Raw genomic sequence first — 27448 nt, forward strand, 5'->3', positions numbered from 1 at the left:
TCGAAAAAAATACAGAGGGAATCAAATTTTGAATGAAATTCCAAAGGGATGTTGAGAAAAATTTCAAGGGAGTTCCGAGGATAATTTAAAGCTCATTCTGGGAAGAGTTTCTGGAGAATGCAGAGGAAATTCTTCTGAAGCTTTAGGAGAATTTCAGTTCCAATGTGTTCTGAGAAAAAAAAAAAGTTCTTAAATATTCCCAGAAGAACCTCAAGGATATTGAATTCTTATGACAGTTCCAAAATATTTCTGGGGAGAATTCAACGAAAATTCTGCAGATAATTTTTAGTACATTTTGCAGATAGTTCCAAGACAATTTCGAAACAAATACCGAGAAAATCCAATTTTGAGTGTAATTTCTAAGGGATTTTAAGCAAAATTTCAAGCGAATTCCGAGAATAATTTCTAGCTCTTTCAGTTCCAATGTGTTCTGAGATCACGAAGAGCTCTAAATATAATTCCAGTGGACTTCAGAGAAGAATTTCAAAAGAGCTCTTAGGAGAGTTCTAAAAAAATCCGAGAAGAACCTCAAGGATATTGAATTCTGAGGACAGTGCCAAATAATTTCTGGGGAGTACTACAAGAAAATTCTGAGTGTAATTTCTAGTGAATCCTGTGTCGTGACCTGGATTGCCTTCCATCGTAATTGGTTTGATTTTCGGGGATTTTCGGGAACGAATAAAGTAGAGTTTCAATTTACTTCCGTATTCTACAAACTCTCTTACAAGACTGATTTTATTACCGATTATTTGTCAATAGCCTACTATGATTTCTATTTTCATTTCTTCATGTCTCGTCTTATCTACTACATCTCTCATCTAATCTACTCTTAGTCAAAAATGTTATACAAATACATATCATGATATTTCTTAGGTTTGATTGTTGTTCTTTTTGGCCTGGCATCCTTTATCGCATCGAGATTTGGACATCTGGCAATGGCTTCATCGTTTGACAGATTCAAATTCTCTTCACAATCAGTATATACGTTGGTATCCATGGGATTCACAACAGGCTCGTCTGTGAAATTGATCGTTTTAATAATTGTGTGTAGTCAAAATACTTACTTCAACTAGAAAAAAAATACAAGAAAATCTACCAATTTCTTCTGCTTGTCTTTGCATAGACTCCATTGTTTCTGGTAACACATTTGCTGCTTTTTCTTCAAGTTCTTCAGCGCTATTGCCTTTTTCGCAATCCACAATAAGCTTCACATCTCGTATACTACGAGAATATTGCACACCTCGATCACTCCTGATGACGAGTTTTCCTCCATCGCGGGATAAGACCGTAAATTGTTCGCTAGAGAATGTTGGATCCGTTTTCGTTTTTCTTGAAACAGCTATTATTACCTTGTCACCGACAGCAATGTTTGAACATTTGGCTCCTCTGTGATTGTCTGCAAACTTATTGCTTATTAACTTTGATTCAGCATCCTTATCTCGTATCTCTTCTCTATCTATTTTTTTTTCATTTTTCTGTTCCCAAAGGCATGGAAAAGTACCCCTGTATTTCCACCCTACAAGCAGTTCAAATGGCGTGACTCCGAGTCTTGAATGTGGTTTTATAGTGTTATACACATGAATGTAATTATTTAACGCATTTTTCCAATTTTCTCCATCCTGCTTCGCTCCTGCAACAGCCTTGATCAACCCCTGATTCTGCCTTTCAACCGAACCATTTGATTGTGGACATAATGGAATCGATTTCCTAATATTTACTCCTTTATCAATCCAAAACTCAACGAATTCAGTACTGTGAAAAGGTGGACCGTTGTCGCTCTGTATAACCAGTGGTAGACCCCAAGTAAAAAATATCTTGGATAGAGCTGCGTTAGTACTTTTCGCGTCTGTACATCGCATTTCGACAGCTGTTAAGTATCTTGAATACGTATCAACTACAATCAAAAATTCACCAAAACCACAGCCGGGAAGGCATAAAAAATCTATTTGCAACACTTCCCATGGTCCTTCAGGTAGCTTGCGGCTTGATAACGGTATTGGTGGATGTCGTTTCGTTATCATAAGGCAGGTCTTACAATTCTTTACAAATGACTCTGCGTCATCACTCAAACCTGGCCACCAAAAGAATTCCCTTAGAATTCTTTTCATTGCAGCACATCCTATATGTCCTCTGTGTGCTGTCAGCAATACTTTTGAGCGCAATGATTTTGGTAAGATAAGTCTCTCTCCTTTGAATATCTTGGGACCCAAAATCCGCAATTCCTTAGCGTGTGCTTCGAAACGACGGAGGTCCTTTGGCCAGCTTCTTGATTCCAACGCTTCACCAATAGCAACTAGCTCTGCATCTGCTTCAGATGCTAATTCAATGTCCTTCCAAGTTATGTCCATTGTTCCAGCGTCCAGTGCAAACAGCAAATGCCTATCGTTATCTTCATCGAAAGGTTCATCTGTTTGTGTTTTTGCAATTAACCGAGAAAGCACGTCCGCAACATTTGAATCACCTGGCACACATTTGACTTTAAAGTCATACGATTGAAGTCTGAGAGCCCATGCTTCTGCCCGAGAGATCGCCCTTTTTCCTGTTCTACATCCATTTCCGAAGATAAACTGGTTTGCTTCTGAATCAGTTCTGATGGTGAATGACTTATTCAGCAAATAAAAAGAAAACCTTTCGACACCCCAAACCATGGCCAATGCTTCTCGCTGCGTCTGTGGATATTTTCTTTCTGTTTCTGACAACGCCTTAGAAGCGCAGCCGATAATCCTCGGAACTTTTGATACATTGTACTGAATAAGAACAGCACCAAGTCCGATTGGAGAAGCATCGACGTAGAGTTCTGTTTCATCCTTGTATCTGAAAAACCCTAACTTCTTTATGGTTCTTAATGCTTCTGACTTCAAGTAAACGAATTCGTCCTCCTCATTTTGTCCCCAGTGAAACCTTTCAGCCTTCGCAAGATTCCTCAAATGATTTGTCTTCTCTGCTCGTTGATAAATGAATCGTTCTGTGAAGTTCATTAATCCAAGAAAACTTTTCACCTCAGACGAAGATTCAGGTCTCCGAAAGTCTCTGATAGCCTTCAATTTATCTTCTTCAATTCTAAGCCCGTCATTTGATAGTGAGAAACCCAAGAACTTGACTGATTGCTTTCCTAACACACATTTTTCTTGATTGATGCTTACACCATGTTCACGCAAGCGGCAGAGAACAGCTTCCAGACTAGCATCATGCTCCTCTTTAGTTTTTCCATGAACCAGAATATCATCCAGATAATTGCAAACGCCTTTGCAATCTGCTAGTACGACCGTTTGCAAAATTTCTTGAAAGATGTCCGGAGCATTACATAAGCCAAAAGGTAATCTTTTGAATCTGTATGTTGCATTCCCCGCGAAAAAATTCGTCAAATGTCTCGAATTTGAATGCAAAACAACGTGAAAGAAAGCGCTCGTCAGGTCTATTGTAGAAAACCAAGCAGCACCGTCCAAATCCGCTAAGATTGCTTCCAGGGTTGGCATACGGAATGGTGTTCTAATTATATTTTTGTTGGGTCCCCTCAAGTCAACTACCAACCGAATATCATTTTTTCCTTTAGGGACGACTAGTAACGAGGAGCAATAAGATTTATCCATGTCATCCGCCACTTGTTCGATTATCCCTGTAAGCAAAAGTTCCTTGATTCTACGTTCTGTCTCTTCTTTGAAAGCCGGAGGAATACTGGTGAACACGTTCCGTGAAGGTGGTAAGTTCCTATCGTACGACAGCTCGACTGGTGGCACATTAAATTTAGGAAATTCGCCGGTGGTCATTATGGCACATATTTCACCAGGAAACATTTTGAAATTTGCTTTAATCTTATCCGATGGAAGGATTGGAACATTTAGACCAATTTGAAGAACACTGTATCGAATTGCAGTGTTTCTTCCGAGAAGCGGTCTACCGTTTTCGACGGCATAGAATTTTTCCATGAACTGTGGTCGATCACCGGAAATAAACAAGCTTGCTACAAACGTTGCAATCACCGAAATCTGACCTTGGGAAGCATATGCTTTAAGCGGCTTGTCTGAGCCCATAGAAATACATATTAGGGCGCCATCTGAACTATCAATACTCCTCAACTTATTGAACGTTTCCCTATCCACCGTGTTCACTTCTGCTCCAGAATCAATCAAAAATGTAACTGGTAAGCCTGCAACCCGTCCAGCAATTTCCTTATTATTCAATTCCTCTACAAGATCAGTAGTTCGTAGTATCATTTGTGAATGTTCATAAATAGCTTCTAGATAATTCCGAATAGAATACAGATAAAATTAAATTTTTAGTGAAATTCCAAAGCGATTTTGATGAAAATTTCAAGGGAGTACCTACCGATAATTTCTAGCTCATTCCAGGAACATTTTTTTTTTTTGAGGAAATTCTTCTTAAACTCTAAGGGAATTTCAGTTCCAAGGTATTCTGAGTAAAAGTCAAGAAGAGTTCTAAAAATAATTCCAGAGGACTTCTGAGAAGAATTTCAAAAGAGCTCATAGAGTTCTAAAAATTTCGAAAAGAATGGGAGACCCATGAGCAGGATAAGCGACAACCATTAATCATCCAACACGAAACCAATTTCTCCCAGCTTGTGGCTCATGGACATGATTTCGTCTGCACCACCGGAAGCGAAATACTGCCACTTGGAATCCTCTCATCGCTCACCACTGGCGCATTCTGACTTGAAATGCGATCAGTTTGGCCTGCAGTTTGGTTTCCAGAAGGCTCCAAGTTATCTCCGGAACGCCGAGTTCTTTCCATGGCTTCGCTTCTTTGGTGACTTCGGGAAAAAAAATTTCACTTTCGGCCGGTAACAACGGCCGTAACTATAGAAACTTCCCTGGGCCCATAACCTGATAGAAACGTCTACTCAAGTTAGAGTGCAAGTAACGAATGAAGTTTTATTGAACAATTATACCAAAGCTTACTATACTCTAACAAAACAGTTTTAAAATTGTTCATACAGTTCTGGCCCATTTTTTAAGGTATGGATTTTGTAATTTAATATTTTTGTACGAAGATGTCATTCGTACGCATACCAAAACACGTTTATTTAATAATTGTGCGAACAGCCATTGGTGTATGATGTGCTGTATCATGCCGTATCACGTAGGACAAGTCAGTGATAGTCAGTCAAATGATAGTGGAACTTCACGTTTGAAGCAGTACAAATTCAGATAGGAAGTGGCAAACAAATTCGTTCATACTTGCGACACCTGAAGGGAATCTCCATACAAATGCTTCAACAAACCTCCATAAAGAGAGTGGGGGTTATGTGCTGCCATACCAACATGACCCAACCCACTAACCAATTATTGAAAATCGTATCGGAACCCTCGTACAATTATCTTTTAATGTTAATGTCTAAACGACCATTTTGATAGAAAATTGCATCACTTTGTGGAGCTAATTAATCTCGAAGTCCTAACGATGTTATACAAGTTTGAAATTTCGATCGATGATCGAATCTCTATAAATTTCATTTTACTTTATTACTATTACTCCGAGTCGATAAAAGTTCAAAAGCTCAGATTTCCAATTCCCCCTCATTAAATGCTTCTAAAAGTTTTGTTATATAGATCCCGAAAAGTTTACACCGATTCGTCTCGGTACTCCAGCCGGTCGTTCCCAATCCATTACCTCGACATGAGCTGACAACCGGTAATCCCCTGGTATTTACACATGTCGCCTGAGCTCTCAACACTTTCATTAAAAGGTTCTCCTCTTTTCATCGACAACTCCGTCCGTGTTCAAGCTCCTATTGATGGGTTCTCTATTTCCAGTCACCTTCCTCGTGTTGGGATCAAACTTTTCCAATATCTAATAAATGGTCACCATAATCGGATTAGAATTTTAATATAACAAAGCCACCACATACAGGCACCTCCTTTTTTGTTATGATTTGCACATCAGCACCGAAAGGATCACACCGTCTCAAGTGATGGTTTTTGTTGTTCAACCCCACAAGGTGCAACCAGAATTGGGAGCATCACTTTCTGATTGTTTCAGATTGTTGTCTGAGGTAAGGACGAACCGTTGCTTTACAATTGAAGAACAAAAATACATGCCTGGTAACTGATACAGTGGCGCACCATTCGGAAGAGGACACTCGACACGTGCAACTTGCTTTGAAGAGCACCGTATCTCACCCACCATCAGACGATAGGGACAGAGGTTCGTTAGTGAGCCCGGATGTTAAGTGTTGTTCTCCTGTCTAGAGAATCACACTACCTTCATGCTGACGACGACGACGAAGGCTTTTGAGCAAACTTCCCCCACAAGGACCACCACTTGGTGCTCGGCTTGTTCAAGGAAGCCACTATTTGGAAACGATTGCTCGATGTAAAAAGGGCCGTTGTTTTTGTTGTTCCCATCCCGGACGGTGTGTTTTCTTTTAATCATTCTAGCTAACAGGATTTATTGTCTTGTGCCTCGTGATAAAGGCGCATTTTTTCTCTCAATATGATGTTCCTTGAGTAAGCATACATTGTAACGGTGGAATATTACATCTCGACTCAAATTTTTAAAGGTTGAGTTTTCTAGCGTACCCACTTAGAAATTATTGCTGACTTTTGTAAAATTTTGACCCTCTGAAGCTGAAAATTAGGTGAAACAATTTAAATGACAAAACACTGTCAGCCTTGTTTAAATAATAGAGAATTGCCAAAGTTGTGATGTTTTCCATGTTTTGAAGCCATAAAACTAATCAATTAAAATGCCTGATTTTAACCGAGCAGTTCAGCTGTGGAAAGTTTGGTAAAAATTACCGAAGTCGGAATCAGTTTTAAGTGTGTAAGCTATAATTCGGGTAAATTTTTGGAGGAGGATGTTCTATCGAAACTCCTAGAGAAAGGATAATATGAGCAAGTTTTTATAGAGTTAGGCCAGATTCCCACTGTGTTGTGGCGGGCAACCCTAAGTATGCACCTTTAAAATTGATAAAATGATCCATAAAATATTGAAAAACGTTCTTTAAAAAACATCCAAATTATCCATAAACGCCGCAGGAATTCCCTTAAAAAGTGTGAATGATCCTTAAAAAATATCAATATGATTCATATTTTATGTAAAATTTAGCAACACAATTGTAAAAATGTACCACTAAATTACTAAAGAATGAGCATTGAAATTGCACGATTTACCCTTAAACATATTGCAAATGATCCATGAAACAATCAGCAATGAACCTTAAACTAATGAAAGTGATCCATAGCAAATCAAGCTTGCCAACTTAAACATATAGGCACGATCCATAAATTAGACATATATTGTCCATGTTTTGGACACTATTTTTTTAAATCTGATCCATTAACCTTGGAAAATTGGCCCATTACAGCGTTTTTTTTTCAGAAGAGCGGAGCGATAGGCGAGCATCTAGAATAAGCATCTAAAAGAAGCAACTAAAAAAATATTCCCTATGATGCTTCTTAACACTCTGAACACGATGCAACCGGTTAAATGTGTAATGGCAAATTGGTAATGTTTGAAAAATCATTACTCAGCAATTTATCAATAGATTTTAAACCTATTCATACCGAATAAATCTTTAAAGTCATTAGTTTCTTTCTTCAGCGACCATTGATTTGGAATTCATCAATAAATAGCTGAGCTATGATTTTTCAAACATTACAAGTTTGCCGTTACACATTTGACCAGAGGCATCGTTCTCAGCCTGTTAAAAAGATTTTTATATAAGCTTTTTTGGAGGCTAATTCTAGACGCTTACCCGTCGTTTCGCACTTCTAACTTAAAAACAAGGGTATGTCAGTAAATCTAAGTAGCTACGTAGTAATGGAACATCTTTTCAAGAGTTGGTTGGAAATGCTAACATGAAGCTTTAGTGTGATAATTTATTAGCTAGAGAATGATCTTTAGAAGAGGGTAGGTGGATAGTTCCGTTAGAGTACGGCAGTATGAAAATTGAATAGAAGTTGAAAATGAGCGAAGGGCCATTAATGCGACAGTTTTTAAAGTTAGACGCACATCTTTTGCCTAACCCGTACGATGTACGCGGAGACTTGAAGTATGTCTCCAAGTCTACAGGCAAAAAATGTGCGTCCTTCTTTTGCTCATAAACTTTAAAAACTGTCGCATTAATGGCCCTTCGCTCATTTTCAACTTCTATTCAATTTTCATACTGCCGTACTCTAACGGAACTATCCACCTACCCTCTTCTAAAGATCATTCTCTAGCTAATAAATTATCACACTAAAGCTACATGTTAGCATTTCCAACCAACTCTGAAAATCGCTAACTTCGCGTATGAAGTAACATAAAAACACTCTGAATCTTTTCAAGGTTTATGGGACAGAATCAAAAATTCAGTGTCCAAAACATAAACAGTATATGTCTAATTTAATGGATCATGTCTATTTTTAAAAGCGCGCAAACTTGATTTTCTATGGATCACTTTCATTAGTTTAAGGTTCATTGCTGATTTTTTTATGGATCATTTACAATATGTGTATGGGTAATTCATACAATTTCAATGTTCATTATTTAGAAATTCAGCGGTACACTTTTAGAATTGTGTTGCTAAATTTTGCGTAAAATATGGATCATATTGATATTTTTTAAGGATCATTCATACTTTTAAGGGATTTTCACTGGGGTTTTATGGATCATTTGGGTGATTTTTAAGGAGCGTTTATAAATTTGTTATGGATCATTTATTGGTTTTTATATTCAAAAATATGTTTGCTGTTGTGGCGGGGCACAGTGGTCCAGAACTGTGAAATGGCGGTCAAAAGTCTTTATCTCGTGAATTTTGCTTTTAGATATGTGGTTTTTGTTTTCCTTGATTTGTTTTCCGTCGATCTTGTTTTCCGTGCTGAGCACCAATGCTACCGACGCCAGGGAGCAAGCTCCCACACCTGGACCGTACCTATCGACCCATCAACTCATGAACCGGGGACTAACGGCTTTACTTCCCTTCCGATGATCAGAGACTAGGGGCATCCCACTCTAAACTTTGTATTTCTCGCGTTCTACACAGAAAGTTCTTGCTAATATCTAAGATACCTACAAATACTTAAAAATACTTAAGAAATATTTAGCGTTAGTTTATTACCACCTAGGTTACCGCCGTTGCTAAACAAATTTAATTTGTTTGTTTATCTAATATCGTCTAGCATTTTTCAGTGAATATTTTTAAAGTACCCATCCTTTGCAAGAAATTCATTCATTATAATGCATTACATGAAGTGACGGAATGTTATCCCGATCATGGCTTCTATTTAGAGAACAAATTGAATTATGCCACGCTACAAGCACTCAAACATTTCACGTTATGGCCTAGCTCTGTCTAGCTAATAGTCGTGGGAATCTTCCATCCGTTCCTCATTGATCTGCATTCCATCATTGTGTAATCGGTGAAAATAAGGATATTGACAGTGTGACACTAACTGAAGTAATTTAGGCTGATCGGAGTTGAATTAGAATTTGTGGAGGCTTTCCCGAGAATCAAATCTCATAGCTTCCCGCCGAATGGGTTAATCTTAATGTGGAGAATAATTTCTACTATTTGGAACCTTCGACGCTCTTATTATAAGCCATCGATTTTCAACCTGGAGTTCGCGAACCCCCACTGAACGAAAAGCACATAAGAAGGAATTAGGCGATGTAGACAGTTCCCCTCTTTGATAATGTTGGAATGGTTTAATTACGCGTTTTTGAGATCAGTGAGCATGCTCCACGGCCTGAAAATACTGCTGTAAACTTTCAGAAAAGGTTGTGGAATGCTAAAATATTAATTTGGGCTGTTTGGATTCAATTTATACAATTTAGCTACATATAGATTTATGTTTGCAAAATACAAACAAGCTAGCAAAGTGTTCTTTTTATTGTGAGGATTTCATAAATTATTATTTCACAATATTAAAGTGCGTATCCCCCCCCCCCCCTTGACAAACTTGGCAGACTTCTGCTTCATTGAGTCATCTGGTTGCCTCCATAGAACATGAGTCATGAGTCATCTGCAATCCTCCATCATCATCCGAAGCCTAAAAGCACGAAATCTATGTAGAGTTAAAAAAATCATTGACTCCTAGTAGCATAGAAGGATCTTAACTTTTTCGCCAGTACGGTGTAATCCAGTAATGTATGCTCCTCAAATAGTGGCATTATGGGGAGGTCCACCATCCCAACGAATAGTTCCTGCTGTAGCAACTGTAAATGGTACGCTAATGGTACGTACAGTCCAATGAATATTCTGCCTGGTTAGTTGAAACATTGTTTACTTTGTTACACTATTTCATAGATGAAATTAAAATACTTACTAATTAATTAACACGATTACACATATAATTTAAATTAAAACAGGATAAATTACTATCAATTCCACTAAATTCGAGACGAAAAGTCATAAATCGTCCAAGTTAAAACAACAAACAATTATACTAGCAACCGGTCGCTACGATGAAAATTATCCAGGATTGAAAATACTTAAAAATACTTAAGAATACTTATGATAGATTTAAAAATATTCAATTGATATTAGAACTAAAGTTTAGAGTGGGATGCCCCTAGATCAGAGATGTTATGCCTCAAAACATCCCGGCGGCGCCGACTGGGATTGAACCCTGTTTAATTCCCCCAGAAATGAAATTTCCACAACTCCATATTCAGGTTCGGTGGCTTTGGCAAAGTTTTATAAAACATCAAAACAAGAAACTTAGCTGAAAACGTAAAGTGAATATTTCTTCATGTCATTGAAATATGATCTGTGTTTCAAAGAACATCAGTTCATATAAATTTTTACTTTAAAATGATTGTCTTTAAACTTCTACTGGTTCGAAATGTTCTACAAAATTGTTTAGAACATTATTACACATAATATATTATAATTGATGACTTTCAAATATAAATATTTGTCAATTGATTATGATTTAATACCATTTCCCTCCACATTCCATGTAAATTCCAATAGCAATAGAACTGTTTATGTGTGTTTTCTTCAAAACATTCCACATTTCTTGCATAAATATGCAGAAACATGAGATATATGTGATATACTGCATGATATGATGGAAAACTTTGCCGAAGACACCGATTTTGAATATGACCTTTTTGAAATATATATTTAGGATCTCATTTCTTGGGGAAACAATCAATGACCTTTATATGTCAAAAAAAGGAGTTTTTCATATGTAATCACAATAATACAATACAATTACAACGAACATTAATCGTGTCTATAATAGCATAAAAAAAGTTATCCTCCTATGGCATAGAGTTGTCCGCGAATCATGTAGAAGTCCTTCTCAGGAGTCTGCGTTGAACCGGAAACAAAAAATAAACAGGTAGCACAATCCTTCACGTGTACATTAAATGGACAGCTACTCACCTTCTCAGAACTCTGCGTTGAATACGGTGACGAAAGGTTTCCGCTGCACAGTTAAAGTCGAAAAATTCGTAAAACTCGTTGAAACGCCCAGACATGAACCGTATTGGGTCATGCAAGCTGTAGTTCGCAGCACGAGGTCCAAGATGCAGGAAACTCCTCGACCGAAGAACTCGTTCGGATGCGTATATTTCGAATTCAGCCAAGATTCCTGAAGAGTCGATATCACCAATAAGTACTTTCGCTGCGAACACGGCCTGACTAATCGTCCGCCTATGTTCTAGTGCTTCAAGACCCAGGAGTTGACAACGATCTTCGTACGGCGGAAGGTTCACAGGGTCATTCCAAGGATGGTGACGAAAGGCATACCGAACAAATTTCCTTTGAACAGATTCAATCCTCGCTATCCAAACTGCTTGATACGGGCACCATACTACCGAGCTGAATTCCAAGATCGATCGCACTAGAGAGCAGTATAGAGCTTTTAGACAGGCAGGATCGTGAAACTCGTCAGTGATCTTGAAAATGAACCCGAGTTGCCTGTTAGCTTTCGCAACGATGCCCGAGTAATGTGTTAACACAGTAAGGCGCAGTCCAGCGTGATTCCTAGGTCACGAACATTGTCCACACGTTGCAGAAGTTGGTGATTTATCGTATAGTTGAATGCCACTGGTTTCAGCTTGCGATGAAATGAGATAATATTACATTTTTGTACATTCAACGTGAGGTAGTTTCTTGAGCACCACTCTTCGAAAGTATCGATTAGGTGCTGAAGCCGCAAGCAATCAGCGAAGCTACGAACAATCACAAAGATCTTCACATCATCCGCGTAGAACGATCGACAACCAGTTGGGAGGATCAGTCCGGCCTCATTCACAAAAATCGAGAATAGCAATGGTCCCAATAGCAATGGTCCCAATTCATAAAGAAATGAATGGTACTAGATTTGTTGAAACTGATCTCTTGGGATAAAAACCGTGTTGGTCAGGAGAAATGTAATTTCTGCAGCTAGAGAATAATGCGTCGTTGATGATGATTTCGAAAACTTTAGAGCAGGCACCGAGTGATGTGATCCCTCGGTAATTTTCGACGTTTCTCTTGTCTCCTTTCTTGTAGATCGGGAACATGAATGACGATTTCCAACGCGTAGGGAACTCCCCCTACTGTAATGAAATATTGAACAGCTTCGAAAGCGGTGTTGTAAGCTCTGAACAGCATCAGCGTCCGCTTGATGGGATCCCGTCAGGGCCAGCAGCATTAGAAAATTTCAGCTTCTTGATGGCGGATTCGACGAGGTCTACTGTAACTGAGGTAATCGAAAAATTAAAGGCATCACTGGGAGTGTCCCTTACCGCTTCAGCATCTTGGGACAACGAAGCCGTAGTGTCATTGAAAATGCTTTTGAAATGTTCTGCCAGAAGATTACACTTCTCAAAGACATTTAAATGATCTTTATTTCTTGTGATTGTGTGGTTTACATGTATGAATTTGTTAAGTGACACAGATTCGTCTTTTCAACTTTGGTACATTTGAGATTTTAATTATTATTTACAGTTCCTAGTCCTATCAGGCCTATTTTAAAGTATGACCACCTTGGTGGGATTGGTTTGATTTGAATTGGAAAAAGGAGACTACTTATAACTACTATTTACAACTACAACTAACCTACAACTACTATGTACACCTAACCTACTATATACAAATTGCTTATCAAAGCATGTTCTGATAAATTACATTTTTGTGTAAATTTAGTCTTAATTTCGTTAATTTTGGAATCTATTTTGGCAATGCCTGCCTCTTCATGTAAATTTGTTATTCTAGTGTCGAAAGGACGATCAAGAACCATCCTCAGCACTCTATTCTGAGCTACCTGAATTTTGTTCCTGTGAGTCTGTGCACATGATTCCCACACCGGAGCTGCGTAGAGGATCGCAGGTGCTACGATTTGTTTGTAGACGGCCAGTTTGTTCACCCTTGAGAGGCGGGATCTGCGGCAAATCAGCGGATACAGACTCCTAACCAAGGCGGAACACTTGACTACGGTTTTCTCCACATGCGAGCGGAATAGGAGCTTTTCGTCAAACAACATCCCGAGATAGGTTACTTCAGCGGACCACTCAACCCTTGTGCCATCCATGATTACAGTACAAGAGGGAGCCGGTTTTAGTTTGGGTGATTGCCGATGGAGGAACATGATTGTTTGTGTTTTGGAAGCATTGATTTTGATTTTCCACGTGGTGGCATAATCAGCAAAGGTGTTAAGGCATCGTTGAAGTTTGTTCGTTATTTCGCGAGGCATCCTTCCTTTGACGGCTATTGCGGTATCATCTGCGAACAGGAAAAACACGCAACCGTCTCCAAGGGGAGGAATGTCGGAAGTGTAAATGCTGTAAAGCAAGGGTCCCAGCAGACTGCCTTGCGGGACTCCTGCTGGGATGGAAAACGTGTCGGAAAGACAACCATTCAACGATACCTTAAACGACCTTTGCTGGAGGTAGCTACGGGTGATTTTAACCAGATGTAATGGAAAGTTGAAGTTACAAAGCTTGTATACAAGCCCATTGTGCCAGACATTATCAAACGCTTTCTCAACGTCTAACAATGCCATGGCTGTGGACTTGGATACAGCTTTGTTACTTCGGATGTTATTCATCACCCGCACTAGCTGGTGATTGGTGGAGTGCCCCTTTCTGAACCCAAACTGTTCCGGAAGGAGAATGTTATTTTCCTCGACAAACTTGAGCAAACAATTGAGAATGAGTTTCTCGAACAATTTGCTCAGCGCTGAAAGGAGGCTGATTGGTCTGTGGCTTGAAGCTAGCGTTGGGTCCTTCCCGGGTTTGCGGATAGGTATGATTTTCGCTGTCTTCCAGATACTTGGAAAGTAGTGCAGTTCCAAGTATCTGTTGAAGACAGCAGCCAGCAGAGAGTGAACCTTCATGCTGAGATTTTTCAACACTAGGTTGAATATTCCGTCAAACCCGGGGGCCTTCATGTTTTTGGTGCATTTCAGCGCCGAGCAAATCTGTTCCACTGTGATTCTATCCTCCGGAGGGATGGCACAAGGGGAGGAATCAAGGTTGAGTACGCATTGCTCAACCTGAACTTTGAGCGGACTTTGGATGTTGGAGCCAAGCAAGTGCGATTTGGCAATATGCTCACCAATCGCATTTGCTTTCTCCTGAGGGGTGATTATGAGCCGATCGTCATCATTTTCATCTTTTAGTGGCGGAATGGGTTTAGGGTGCGTCTTTAAGACCTTGGCAACTTTCCAGAATGGTCTGGAGCGGTCGTCCAGATTCTGGACAAGCCGCCCGAAACTTTCGTTCCGGAGTGAGACCATTCTGGAAGCAATCTCCTTGTTCAGATTGGCCATTTCACGTTTCCTCGCTAGATCTCCAGTCCTCTGAAAATGGCGTCTACGAACTTTTCTCAGGCGAATTAAGAGTTGGGTGTGGGAATCAATGGCAATAAACTTACCCCTCACTGGAACTCGTCGGACGCACGCCTCGTCAGCCATGGTTATGGCTTGGTGGAGTACTTCCAACGCTCGGTCGATGTCCTCCACGGAGTCAAGCGGCGGGTTGTCGATGATGTGCCTGTCTACCACGCGTCCAAACTGGGCCCAGTTTACGCGATGGTAGTCCTTGCGCAGGCTTGGAGCAGCAGCTACGTTGTATCCCAGTTCAGCCACCACCGGTTGATGGTCGGAGCTGAGTTCGTTTAAGGCTACCGGCTTGAACAAGCCGGTATTTGAAAGAAACAGGTCTAGCGTCGATGGGTTGCCTGCCGGTGAGATGAATGTTGGCTCGTCCGAGAACCAAACGGAGTACAGCCCATGCTGCGAATGGTCGAACAGCAGACGACCGTTCTGGTTCTGCTGGTAGTTCCGCCATGCCTCATGACAAGCATTCAGATCTTCTCCAACAACGAAGCGGGAACCGGTACGGGTGATGGTGGACAGGTCCTTCTTAAATTTTGCCGCTAGTCCACTGCTGGCGGCACACTGTCGAGGGCAGTAGACGGCGATGAACTGGACGTATCCAGTCGACGACTCCACCTCCACACCAAGGGTCTCGATGATAGAGGTGCGGATATGGGACAGAGTGTGGTATTTTATTCCTTTCTTGACGACGACCGCAGCACCACCCCCCCTGGAGCTGGTGCGATCAAGCCGGATAATGTTGTGGTCAGGCAACCAGAAGCTGTCGCCGGACTTTAGATGGGTCTCGGTTAGAAGGCCCACGTCGATGCTGTGCTTGCGGAGGAAGTCGGCAAGCTCAATCTTTTTTGCTCTTACAGAGCAAGCATTCCAGGTGACGATAGTTAGCGGTTTAGACGCCATACTGGATGATGAACTTACCGAGCACCTGGATCTGTTCGGGCTTATTGCGGCACTTACGAAGAGCACCGGACATGTTGACGAAAATTTCCATCAGTTCATCCGCTGAGAACAGATCGGGGTTGTTGTTTTGCGCTGTTGGTTGTCTCCAGAATCCAGGGGGGGATGGAGAGCTTTGGCCAGCAAAATCACCGGAAGCTTCTTGAGGGGGGGCGGGTTGCACCCGCGAATTCGCTTGCCTTTGCTGGGGAGCACGAAGAGGCGGAAAATCCTCCGTCCTGAATGATGGGGTTTTGTCCTTCTTGCGTCCTGGTTGATTGTTGCTTGACGCCTGCTTTCGGATGCGTTTGAAGTCCTCGCGTTTGGAGCACAGTCTGTCGGAACCTTGATGTGCACCACCACAGTTAGCGCATTTTATCGCCACGGCTCCATCCGCAGGGCAGTTGGAAGTGGCGTGTTCTTGAGCGCAGTTGCTGCAGCGTGGCTTGATGTTGCAGTTGCGGGTACCGTGTCCAAAATTGAGGCACCTCATACACTGCGTTACGTCACGATGGCCGCCACGGTATGGCTCCCACCGTACGATGATGGAGCAGATTGATCGGATGGCTTGTAGCGCATTGAGCGTCACCGTCCCTTTCTGGAAGTGCACCAGGAAAAGACAATCCGGGTACGTCTTCACGTTTTCGTCTCTCCTTGTCATTCGGAAGACAGCGATTGGGACAAGCTTGTACCGGTTGATTTCAGCTTCGACCATCTTGGGGTCGAAGTTTGGTAGACCCCTGATGACTACCTTGAAGGGCTTCTCACCGGGGATGTCGTGCGTGAAGAATTCCGCCTTGGTATCCTTCAGATATTTCACGGCCACTTCGTACTCCGCTTTGGTTCGGAGCATCACCTTGGTGCCGATCCTGCCGAGCTTAAACTCAGCTGCAACGCCCAGCGATGAAAGATCGCCAATCAGCGTGTTGAGTGGGACTTGCTTCACCACCAGTGGAGGAAGCTTCATTTTTGCTGCACTCGGGGTGGCAGCAGTTTCGTTGTCGACGGCGTCGCCGAAATCACCAATGACGCTGACGTTCGTCGCGGTGGCATCGTCCCGTCCACTCGCACCATCGGACTGGCCTTGATTTTTCTTCCTCTTCTTTGACCGCTTCACCGTGGCTGAGGTGGTATTCCCTACATCGGTGGGAAGAGTAGCGTACCTATTCGAAATAGGTACACTCAAGCTACCCTCACCGCTGTTCTTCTTCTCCGTTTTCTCTCGGAGCCTGCTCCGGGAGCGCTGTCTTCCCATCACACGAAGCGACCGACACTACTGACGACGCGATTAAACTGCGAATGTTTGGAACAAACTAGAAACTTTAGAACAACTCGACAGATCGAGCAAAGACCGAACTGTACTGCTTGAGGAATTGCAGGCGATTCTATCACCCCGGTGAATTTCGACTGGTAGCCCCTCCTCGTTTCGTTTGGTATTCACGAATGACCAGAACTACTTTGGATTAAGCCGTAAGTTAGCCTGCACACGCCTTGTGTAGCTCTAAGTAAGTAAAGAATGCGGTTATATGTGCGATATTTGTTGCTCGCTGTTAAAAATAATCGTTTGGTGAATGGGTTACGAGTAAAGGGCGAACACGAAATTATTGCGACACCGAAAATGTCATGCCAATTTTCTTATAATGTTTATAAGACCAAACCAAAATTTTAGGGTAGTTTTATACATATATTTACTTCAAAAATCAAAAGAAAAGTTAATCGATGGAGCCTTGAGTGTAAAATTGAACGCATTTTCGCTTGATGCCCTCCATCAAAGTCTTTACAGTGTCATCCGGTACCAGTTTCTCAGTTTTTTTTTCCATTTTCTTAACATGTCCTTCTCGTCTTTGACTGTCTTCTTGCTCTTCCAAAGTTCCCGCTTCATTATTGCCCAGTACTGCTCCACCGGGCGCATCTCCGGACAGTTTGGCGGATTCATGTCCTTTGGAACAAAATGGACAGAATTGGCCTCATACCACTCCAGGACACTTTTAGAATAGTGGCATGATGCCAAATCTGGATAAAAAAGCGGAGCTTCGTCGTGCTGCTGCAAGAACGGCAAAAGGCGCTTCTCGAGGCACTCAGATTTGTAGATCTCGCCATTTACTGTGCCCTTTGTCACGAAAGGCTCACTCCTCAGTCCGCAAGAGCAGATGGCCTGCCAAATGAGATATTTGGAGGCGAACTTCGACATTTTCTTCTTCTTAAATTTGTTGTCCACATCGAACTTGCTCTTGCCGGTGAAAAACTCCAACCCCGGAATTTGCTTAAAATCGGCTTTTATATACGTTTCGTCGTCCATCACACAGCAGCCATATTTTGTCAGCATCTTCTCGTAGAGCTTCCATGCCCGAGTTTTAGCCGTCAATTGTTGCAGCTCATCGCGGTTTGGGAAGTTCTGTACCTTGTATGTATGTAGTCCAGCTCTCTTCTTTGCATTCTGGACGTAGCTCTGCGACATGCCGATCTTTTTAGCCAAATCACGGCTTGAGCCGTTGGGATTTGCTTTAATCATCCGCTTCACATTTCCCTCCGTCTTTTTGTTCTCCGGTCCCGGTTTTCTTCCAGCTCCTTTGCGGTGGTCCAACGTCAACCGCTCCTGGAACCGCTTCAACACTCTGGAGACGGTTGAATGGTGAATGTTCAACATTTTTCCTAACTGCCGGTGCGACAGGTCAGGAAATTCCAGGTGTTTGGAAAGAATTTGTTCTCTCAACTCGCGTTGGTTCACCTCCATTTTCGTTGAATTGAAAAACACGACTTCGAGTTTGACAGCATGTATACAATACACATCAATGAGAAAGTGCGCAAAATTTGGTTGATTTTTACCCAATGGTAAAAGAGTTATGCCCTGTTGAATGTGTCCCAATAATTTCGTGTTCGCCCTTTACTAATATTTTTATTTGTACTTGAACTAGCACGACTAGATCTTTTTACAACATCCGCAAAACTCGCATTTTCTTGAAAGACATCATCAGTCGAATCGTTGTCACTATTTTGAAATTTACGTTTTTTTGCGTCTGGGATTTCGGTCCGATTCAGAATGATCCGTCCTAAATGCACCATTCGTTGCAGCTAATTTCTTTTCCGTACTGATTTCAAATAATGTACTCGTCATCGTATTCTATTTCTAACTAATTAATTTTTCAAAGCTTAAAGAATCGTTCAAATTATGTTGTATTTTTTCCATGCCAATTCTGATTTTCAATCAATTGAATGCGTTCCAATTTAATTAGGTGGCTTTTTCTTGCTGAGAGGATGCAAAAAATTCATACACAAGAACTGAAAGAATAGTCGTTTTATATAGTTTAATAAGGCCTTCCAGGTGAGCACCCCACCATGTCCCGGAACTTGATCGTAGAAAGTTGATCCTTTGTTGACACTTTTCTTTCAAGTACTTAGTGTGGGTACCCCAAGTGCATTTTGAATCAAACTAGACTTCAAGGTTAAAGATTGGGTAATGTCTCTGCCCAAAAGATTTAGACGCAGTTGGACTGGAAACCGCTGCCTTGTAAACACTACCAATTCAGTTTTTTGTGGTGAAAAATTGAAACAGTATTGCGGGAAAATATTTTAGATATTATTTCATGCCCTCTCATGCATTTCTAATCCATATCACTTTTTGGCTCAACTTTTTTTAATTTTGAATGATTGAGATATTTTCTACTACTCGGGTTATACTAAATTTTGGTTTCTTATTGACCTACCAATACAACTGATAGCATAAAGATCTTCACCAACGACATAAAACAAACCACAATTCACCACCAGCGGCCACTATAGTCGCTATATTCATAGGCTGGCGGATATAATTTCGATGTAAAGGGTGTCCACGATGAAATTGCCACACTATGAAATTGCTCTAACTTTTTAACCGTTGGGTAGAATTTAATGAAAATTTGGGTGGATTTAGTTCATAGTGCATTATTTACATCCTGCAAGTTTTAAAGTCCTGTGATCAAAACTCGCGGAAATGGAGTCGAAAGAACAGCTCGTGCGTGATAAAATCTTGCGCATTCATCACGAGAACAAGGATCTCTCGCATCGTTCCATCGCTAAAACGTTGGGAATCGCGAATTCCACGGTGTCGCGAGTGATTAAGCGGTTCGAGGAACGGTTGACCACCGATCGGAAGCCCAGAAAGTGAAGGAAAAAGTATTCCGTACAACACCAAAAATCACAACCGCGTAGTTGGGGCCTTCAACCGAAATCCGAACGCCTCCGTTAGGGATGTGGCTAAGAAGCTGCACCTAAGCCGAAGTTTTGTCCAGAAGGCCAAAACTAAGGCTGGGCTTCGAACGTTCAAGGTACAAAAGGCCCCTAATCGCGACGAGAAGCAGAACAAGTCTGCCAAAACCCGTGCCAGGAAGTTGTACCTCGACATGCTGACGAAAGTTGAATGCTGCATCATGGACGACGAAACATATGTGAAGGCCGACTTCAAACAGAACCCCGGCAACCTGTTTTTCACGGCCAAGGATAAGTTCAGCGTTCCGGAGCATGTCCGCACTCAGAAGATGTCCAAATTTGCGAAGAAATTCCTGGTTTGGCAAGCCATCTGCACGTGCGGGAAGCGGAGTGCACCTTTCGTGACCCAGGACACGATGAACGGACAGGTGTACATAAAAGAGTGCCTCCAGAAGCGGCTGCTTCCTCTCCTGAAGGCCCACAACGTCCCAACAATCTTCTGGCCGGATTTGGCCTCATGCCACTACTCCAAGGACGTGCTGAAGTGGTATGCGGACAATAAGGTCAATTTTGTGCCGAAAATGTTCAACCCTTCCAACACTCCGGAGCTCCGCCCCATCGAGAAGTACTGGGCGATTATGAAGCAGCACCTTCTTAAACGACCTAAGGTAGTGAAGACAGTCGAGGAACTGAAGAAAGTATGGGTTTACATGCAAAAAACGGTTGAATCACAGGTTGTGCAGAATCTTATGGCCGGGGTTAAGGCCAAGGTGCGGGCATTTGCGTATGGACTGTAAATAAAATACGAGTAAAATGGTAAAATGAAGTTTAATAGTTATTTCTCAATCCCTGAAAATTTGATGGCAATCGGATGAAAACTTGAATTTTGCGAATCAATTTTGTGTGTGGCAATTTCATCGTGGACACCCTTTATCAAAAGCAAAACCAATTCAATATATTTTAGACCAACAATTGAAAAGGTACTATCAACTTTTATTAACAAAACGTTGATTATTCTTTCCTTGTCCATCGAAGGCAAATTACCTGCCTCATCGGATAGGGGAAAACTTTCCACAACCTAAAGATGGTGTTAGTTTGTGTAGGTGAGCCTTGAGTCACGAGAAAACGGTTTCCGATATTTTGTTCGCAATGGCTGTTGTGCTCTTTTCTGTTGTTGGTCGTGATTTGCTCGATTGGTTCCGCTATTTGACAGCTCAATTGGTTCCCAAGTTTCTATCCGCCAGACTATGAATATAGCGACTATAGCGGCCACCCGCATTAAAGGAATTCAGTTTGCCTGCTGTCAGTCCCACGACACAAGCCGAAAATCTGGCAAAAAGAAACGACTGAATACTGCCAACGACGAAAAGGATAATACGATTTTTGAAAAGGGTTGCGAACACTTCCGAATCCTCACGCACACACATTGACGGGAAAAAACAAATAGGAAAAGACTTTCCGTTCAATTTACGATGATCTTCCCAACTTAGCCGAACCGAAGGGATGGAGAATGGATAAGAGTGTATGGTTTTGCTTTAAACGTATTCTTGGCTGACGAAGCATCTTTTCCGATATTTTTATGTGGTGAGGAAAATTGAAAATACACTTCCAAGAAACCCCTTCCAGTTATAACTTGGTTGGGTTTCTCGAGCATATGATACTTTGAATGATAGCACGAAGAATTTCGTAAGAATAACAACAAAGAACAAATCCGATGTAAGGTATTGGATTAGTTGAACGGTTCTCCACAACCAAAACCACCGGAGGCTGACGGAAAGACAACACCCCACAGCTTGTTGCTGTCGATTTACATTTTGGTTGATATTAGGTTTAACGTGCAGCTGACTAATGCTTGAGGTTTGGGAACGGTCACTTGAATGTATTCGTTTATCAGCAAAAGTGTGGAACAGAGGAGAGTCTTTCAAATTATTTTCTAAAGATGCCGCACAGAAGCTTCCAGCAAACCGCAATGCTGCTAATTAATCCGATGACCAGAACAGGACCACTCTCCAATTCTTCCATCAATTAATAATTCATCACTTTCTACACCGCCGAGAGGGAAGTTCTTTTTCCCGACAACAAACACTCCTCTTCAACAGCGGGTGATACAGCGGAAAATGCCACAGTCTTTGTTCCGCTTGGACACCAAATCCCTGCTGCATGCAGGCGCCACAGGCCCACGGCCAGACGAAAGACAACACGGTGATGCTGGGTTGTCAGTTAACTTGCTTTACAGATCGCAGCGGTACTCCCTAGGTACATAGCGGCTTTTAATTAAAAGCTTCTTGGAGAGATTTTAATGCTTCCATTCCTCCTTGCACACGGAGCTTTTTCGCCTAATTGGTTCATTATAAAACCGTGCAGTCTGGCTAGCGGGACGACGGCGACGAATGCTACCCAGCAGGAGTGCTGTTTCATGTAACAAAAAAAGAAACAGATAGCAACGGAATAAAAGATGGCCGTGATTTGGGAGCTGATGATGCTGTGAACTGCGAAGTAGGTAGCATATGCTCTACCAGAAGGCATCAATGTAGGTACAATTTTCTCAGGCCATCTCTTCGCAAGGGGGATCAAAGGCTGAATGCAAGTGAGAAGGATACTTGTAGCTGTTGGGAGCTACTTTGACATGACAAATTAGCAAAGTTTGGTGATGGATGGCTGCCAGAAGTGGGTGCACTAATGAGGGTGGGTGAATGGATGAAGGATAACGGCGTCGCTTCGACTTAGGAGTGGAAATTCATTCATTCTTGAAGCGGTATTGGGACAATCAGGCTGAGAATTTCTGACAGGCATTTTTCTGGAAACGTGCACTTAGATCGTGCCCAAATGGACCACTATTCCCTTGCTGTCACTGTCAAGTGGCGAAAATTGAGGAAGCAAATATCGAAGCAGTTCAAACTTCGGAAGTTCGGTGAGGAGGTCACACAGCAAAAATATATTACATCCAATGCACTACAATCATGTCGAAAATCTCATGTAATTTGTATGGCCAAAATTAAACAAATGCAGTAAAAGCAGCGTAATGTCAGTTTATGCACTGTGTTTGGGTTCTGCTTCGTTTTCAGCTCTTCAATCCAGACTGGACCTCCGTACCTTAGTATCGATGAGGACACACTAGCCAGAAGACGCCTCTTGCTGCTGCTTGGGCTATTTAGAATTGTTCGGCATGATTCTGGCTATTGCGTTGATGATCTTCTCCGCCTTCTCGCAAGCATATTCGATGTGGCTGTTAAAGTTTAGTCGGTCGTCGATCATCACTCCCAGATACTTCAGCACGCGCTTCGAAACAATGGTGTGCTCTCCAACGGTGATTATGCCCGCTACACTACTTTGCAGTTACTGACCAACATCTCTTCTGTTTTGTGGTGGGCTATCTGCAGCTTCGCTCCTTGCATCCAGTTACCAATCGTATCTATCGCCTCGGCCGCCAGCATTTCCACTTCTTCCAGCGTCTCACCGGTTACCGTCAAGACGACATCGTCCGCAAAGCCAACGATCTCAACTCCTTTGGGCAGCTTGAGCGTCAGCACGCCATTGTACATTCCATTCCACAGCGTGGGACCTAGAATAGAGACTTTCTCGGCTCTGTCAATCCCTTTACGGAATCCAAACTGCCTCTCCGACAATCCATGTTCACTCTCCGTGCATTTCGTCAGCCTGTTCAAGATGATCCTCTCCAAGAGCTTTCCGACAGTATCCAGCAACCATATTGGCCTATACGATGCAGGATCCCCCAGCGGTTTTCCGGGCTTTGGTAACAGCACAAGCTTTTGTACCCTCCACCTATGAGGGAACTGATCCTCGTCCAGACATGTCTGCAAAACTATCCTGAACATGTCCGAGAACGTCTGGATCGTCGCCTTCAACGCCACGTTGGGAATTCCATCCGGGCCGGGAGTTTTCTTCGCTTTCAAGTTGACTCAACTCTTTCCGTTTTTGAATTGTAGGCGTAAAGAGAAAGTTGATTAAGAGAATCAATCAAAATCACTTGCACCCCTGCTTCCAAGTTTGGTTACAAGATTACAACTCTGGATAGCATTTTGTGTGGTCGTTGGGGGCTTGTGGTTCTGAATATGGACAAACAAGCACAGATAAATTCTATTCCAACTCTTTACTGATGTAAGCTTGATGGCTCTGAAAAGGGCCGTTTTATTGAAGAGGACATCCATGGCCACTTACGCTTGGCGTGTTTAGTGTAGGTGACAGCATCACGGACCTCATTTTCCAGAAGCACCTTCAGCACACCTCGTAGATCAGACCGGAGATACGTTTGACACCACCTCGGCGAGCCAGACGACCGATGGCGGATATCTCGAAGAACTTTGCGATGACGCTTGGCACCTCCTTTACCAGACCTTTTCCTACTTTGTCACGACCAGTCAATTGTTGCTTGTTTGGTGTAAAGGAGTGGACTAGCCACCACCTTCCTACTGCTGCTATTGCTGTTCACGCCGTCCGAAGCGAAAATGAGCTAATGCCTTTTTTTTTTGACTTTATATGATTTTTATTTCTTGTATTTGTGTGGTTGACTTGTATTACTTATCAAGTGACACAGATGCGTCTTTTCAACTTCAGTTCTTTTTATATTTCAATTATTATTATTACAGTTCCTAGTCTTATCAGGCCTGTTTTAAGAATGACCACCTTGGTGGGATTGGTTTGTTTTAAATTTGAAAAAGAAGACTACTTATAACTACTATTTACAACTACAACTACTATATACACCTAACCTACTATATACAAATTGCTTATGAAAGCATGTTCTGATAAATTACATTTTTGTGCAAATTTAGTCTTAATTTCGTTAATTTTGGAATCTATTTTGGCAATGCCTGCCTCTTCATGTAAATTTGTTATTCTAGTGTCGAAAGGACGATCAAGAACCATCCTCAGCACTCTATTCTGTGCGACCTGGATTTTGTTCCTGTGAGTCTGTGCACATGATTCCCACACCGGAGCTGCGTAGAGGATCGCAGGTGCTATGATTTGTTTATAGACAGCCAGTTTGTTCACCCTTGAGAGGCGGGATCTGCGGCAAATCAGCGGATACAGACACCTAACCAAGGTAGAACACTTGACTACAGTTTTCTCTACATGCGAACGGAAGAGGAGCTTTTCATCGATCAACATCCCGAGATAGGTTACTTCGGCAGACCACTCAACCCTTGTGCCATCCATGATTACAGTACAAGATGGAGCCGGTTTCAGTTTGGGTGAATGTCGATGGAGGAACATGATTCTTTGTGTTTTGGAGGCATTGATTTTGATTTTCAACGTGGTGGCATAATCAGCAAAGGCGTTAAGGCATCGTTGAAGTTTGTTCGTTATTTCACGAGGCATCCTTCCTTTGACGGCTATTGCGGTATTATCTGCGAACAGGAAAAACACGCAACCGTCTCCAAGGGGAGGAATGTCGGAAGTGTAAATGCTGTAAAGCAAGGGGCCCAGCAGACTGCCTTGCGGGACTCCTGCTGGGATGGAAAACGTGTCGGAAAGACAACCTTTCAACGATACTTTAAACGACCTTTGCTGGAGGTAGTTACGGGTGATTTTAATAAGATGTAAAGGAAAGTTGAAGTTACAAAGCTTGTACACAAGTCCATCATGCCAAACATTGTCAAACGCCTTTTCAACGTCTAACAAGGCCATGGCTGTGGACTTGGATACAGCTTTGTTACTTCGGATGTTATTCATCACCCGCACTAGCTGGTGATTGGTGGAGTGCCCCAAACTGATCCGGAAGGAGAATGTTGCTTTCCTCGACAAACTTGTGCAAACGATTGAGAATGAGTTTCTCTTGAAGGCAATGTTGGATCCTTACCGGGCTTGCGGATTGGTATGATTTTTGCTACTTTCCAGATGCTTGGAAAGTAGTGCAGTTCCAAGCATATGTTGAAGATAGTGGTTAGAAGAGACTGCACTTTCATGCTGAGTCTCTTCAAGATCAAGTTGAATATACCGTCAAACCCGGGAGCTTTCATGTTCTTGGTGCATTTCAGCGCTGAGCAAATCTGTTGTACTGTAATCATATCCGCCGGAGGCACGGCACAAGGGGAGGTATCTAGGTTTTGAACGCATTGCGCAACCTGATCTTCGAGCGGCCTTTGGATAGTCGAGCCAAGCAAATGCGATGAAGCGACATGCTTGCCGATCGCATTTGCTTTCTCTTGTGGGGTGATTAAAAGCCGATCGTCATCATTTTCGACTCTGAGAGGTGGAACGGGTTTGGGATGAGTTTTCAGGACCTTGGCTACCTTCCAGAATGGTCTGGAGCGGTCGTCCAGATTCTGGACAACACGCCCGAAACACGCCCGGCTACAAAATGGTGAGTTGACAACCTGGAAGGAGCGGAATACCTAGCCCTGGTCCTCACAAGTTCCTACTTCACGCCTCCTCGAGTCATATGATAACAAAAGACTACCAGCTGAAACATGGACACAGCTGGTTGGCGTAGCCTGGGCAATGTTGCCAGTCCGGCAATAGCAAAGTGAAGAGGTGTGACGCGAACACTGGCGCGGTAACCATAGTACGGTGATAGAGGAAATGCTTCACCAAACCTAAGCGTCTGCTCACCATGGAGGTGCGGCTCAAAACGGCGTCTGTTCTCCATGTTAGGAGCGGCTGATCACCGTCCTAGTGCCAGCGTGGGACTCTAAACAGAGCTGTGCACGATGGTCCCCCGGCGAGACAGAGGGTTGGGGCAGGCCCAACAAGCCGCCCTGGAAAAAAACAAAGTTGCAAATACCGAAGAAAGAAATACGGATCGGAACAATCGGCACAGACCTACGCGACGAAATAAGGACTACGATTGGAAACTCGGAACATGGAACTGCAAATCGCTCGGCTTCCCGGGTTGCGATAGGTTAATCTATGACGAACTTCAACCACGCAACTTCGAAGTCGTAGCACTGCAGGAACTTTGCTGGACGGGACAAAAGGTATGGAAAAGCGGGCATCGAGCGGCTACTTTCTACCAGAGCTGTGGCACCACCAACGAGCTGGGAACCGGCTTTGTAGTGCTGGGTAAGATGCGCCAACGCGTGATTGGTTGGCAGCCGATCAACGCGAGGATGTGCAAGTTGAGGATTAAGGGCCGTTTCTTCAACTACAGCATCATCAACGTGCACTGCCCACACGAAGGGAGACCCGACGACGAGAAAGAAGCGTTCTATGCGCAGCTGGAGCAGGTGTACGACGGCTGTTCGCAACGGGACGTCAAAATCGTCATCGGCGACATGAACGCTCAGGTAGGACGGGAGGCAATGTATAGACCGGCAATCGGGCCAAACAGCCTGCATGCCGTATCGAACAACAACGGCCAACGATGCGTGAACTTTGCAGCCTCCCGGGGTATGGTAGTTCGAAGTACCTTTTTCCCCCGCAAGGATATCCACAAAGCCACCTGGAGATCACCTGACCAACACACAGAAAACCAAATCGATCACGTTCTAATCGACGGGAAATTCTTCTCCGACATTATCAACGTCCGCACGTACCGCAGTGCGAACATAGATTCGGACCACTACCTAGTTGCAGTATGCATGCGCTCAAAA

The sequence above is a fragment of the Ochlerotatus camptorhynchus genome, unplaced genomic scaffold, assembly GCF_037179485.1.
Source record: "Ochlerotatus camptorhynchus isolate MF236.1 unplaced genomic scaffold, CSIRO-AGI_Acam_v1.1 ptg000367l, whole genome shotgun sequence".
Classification (NCBI taxonomy): Eukaryota; Metazoa; Arthropoda; class Insecta; order Diptera; family Culicidae; genus Ochlerotatus; species Ochlerotatus camptorhynchus.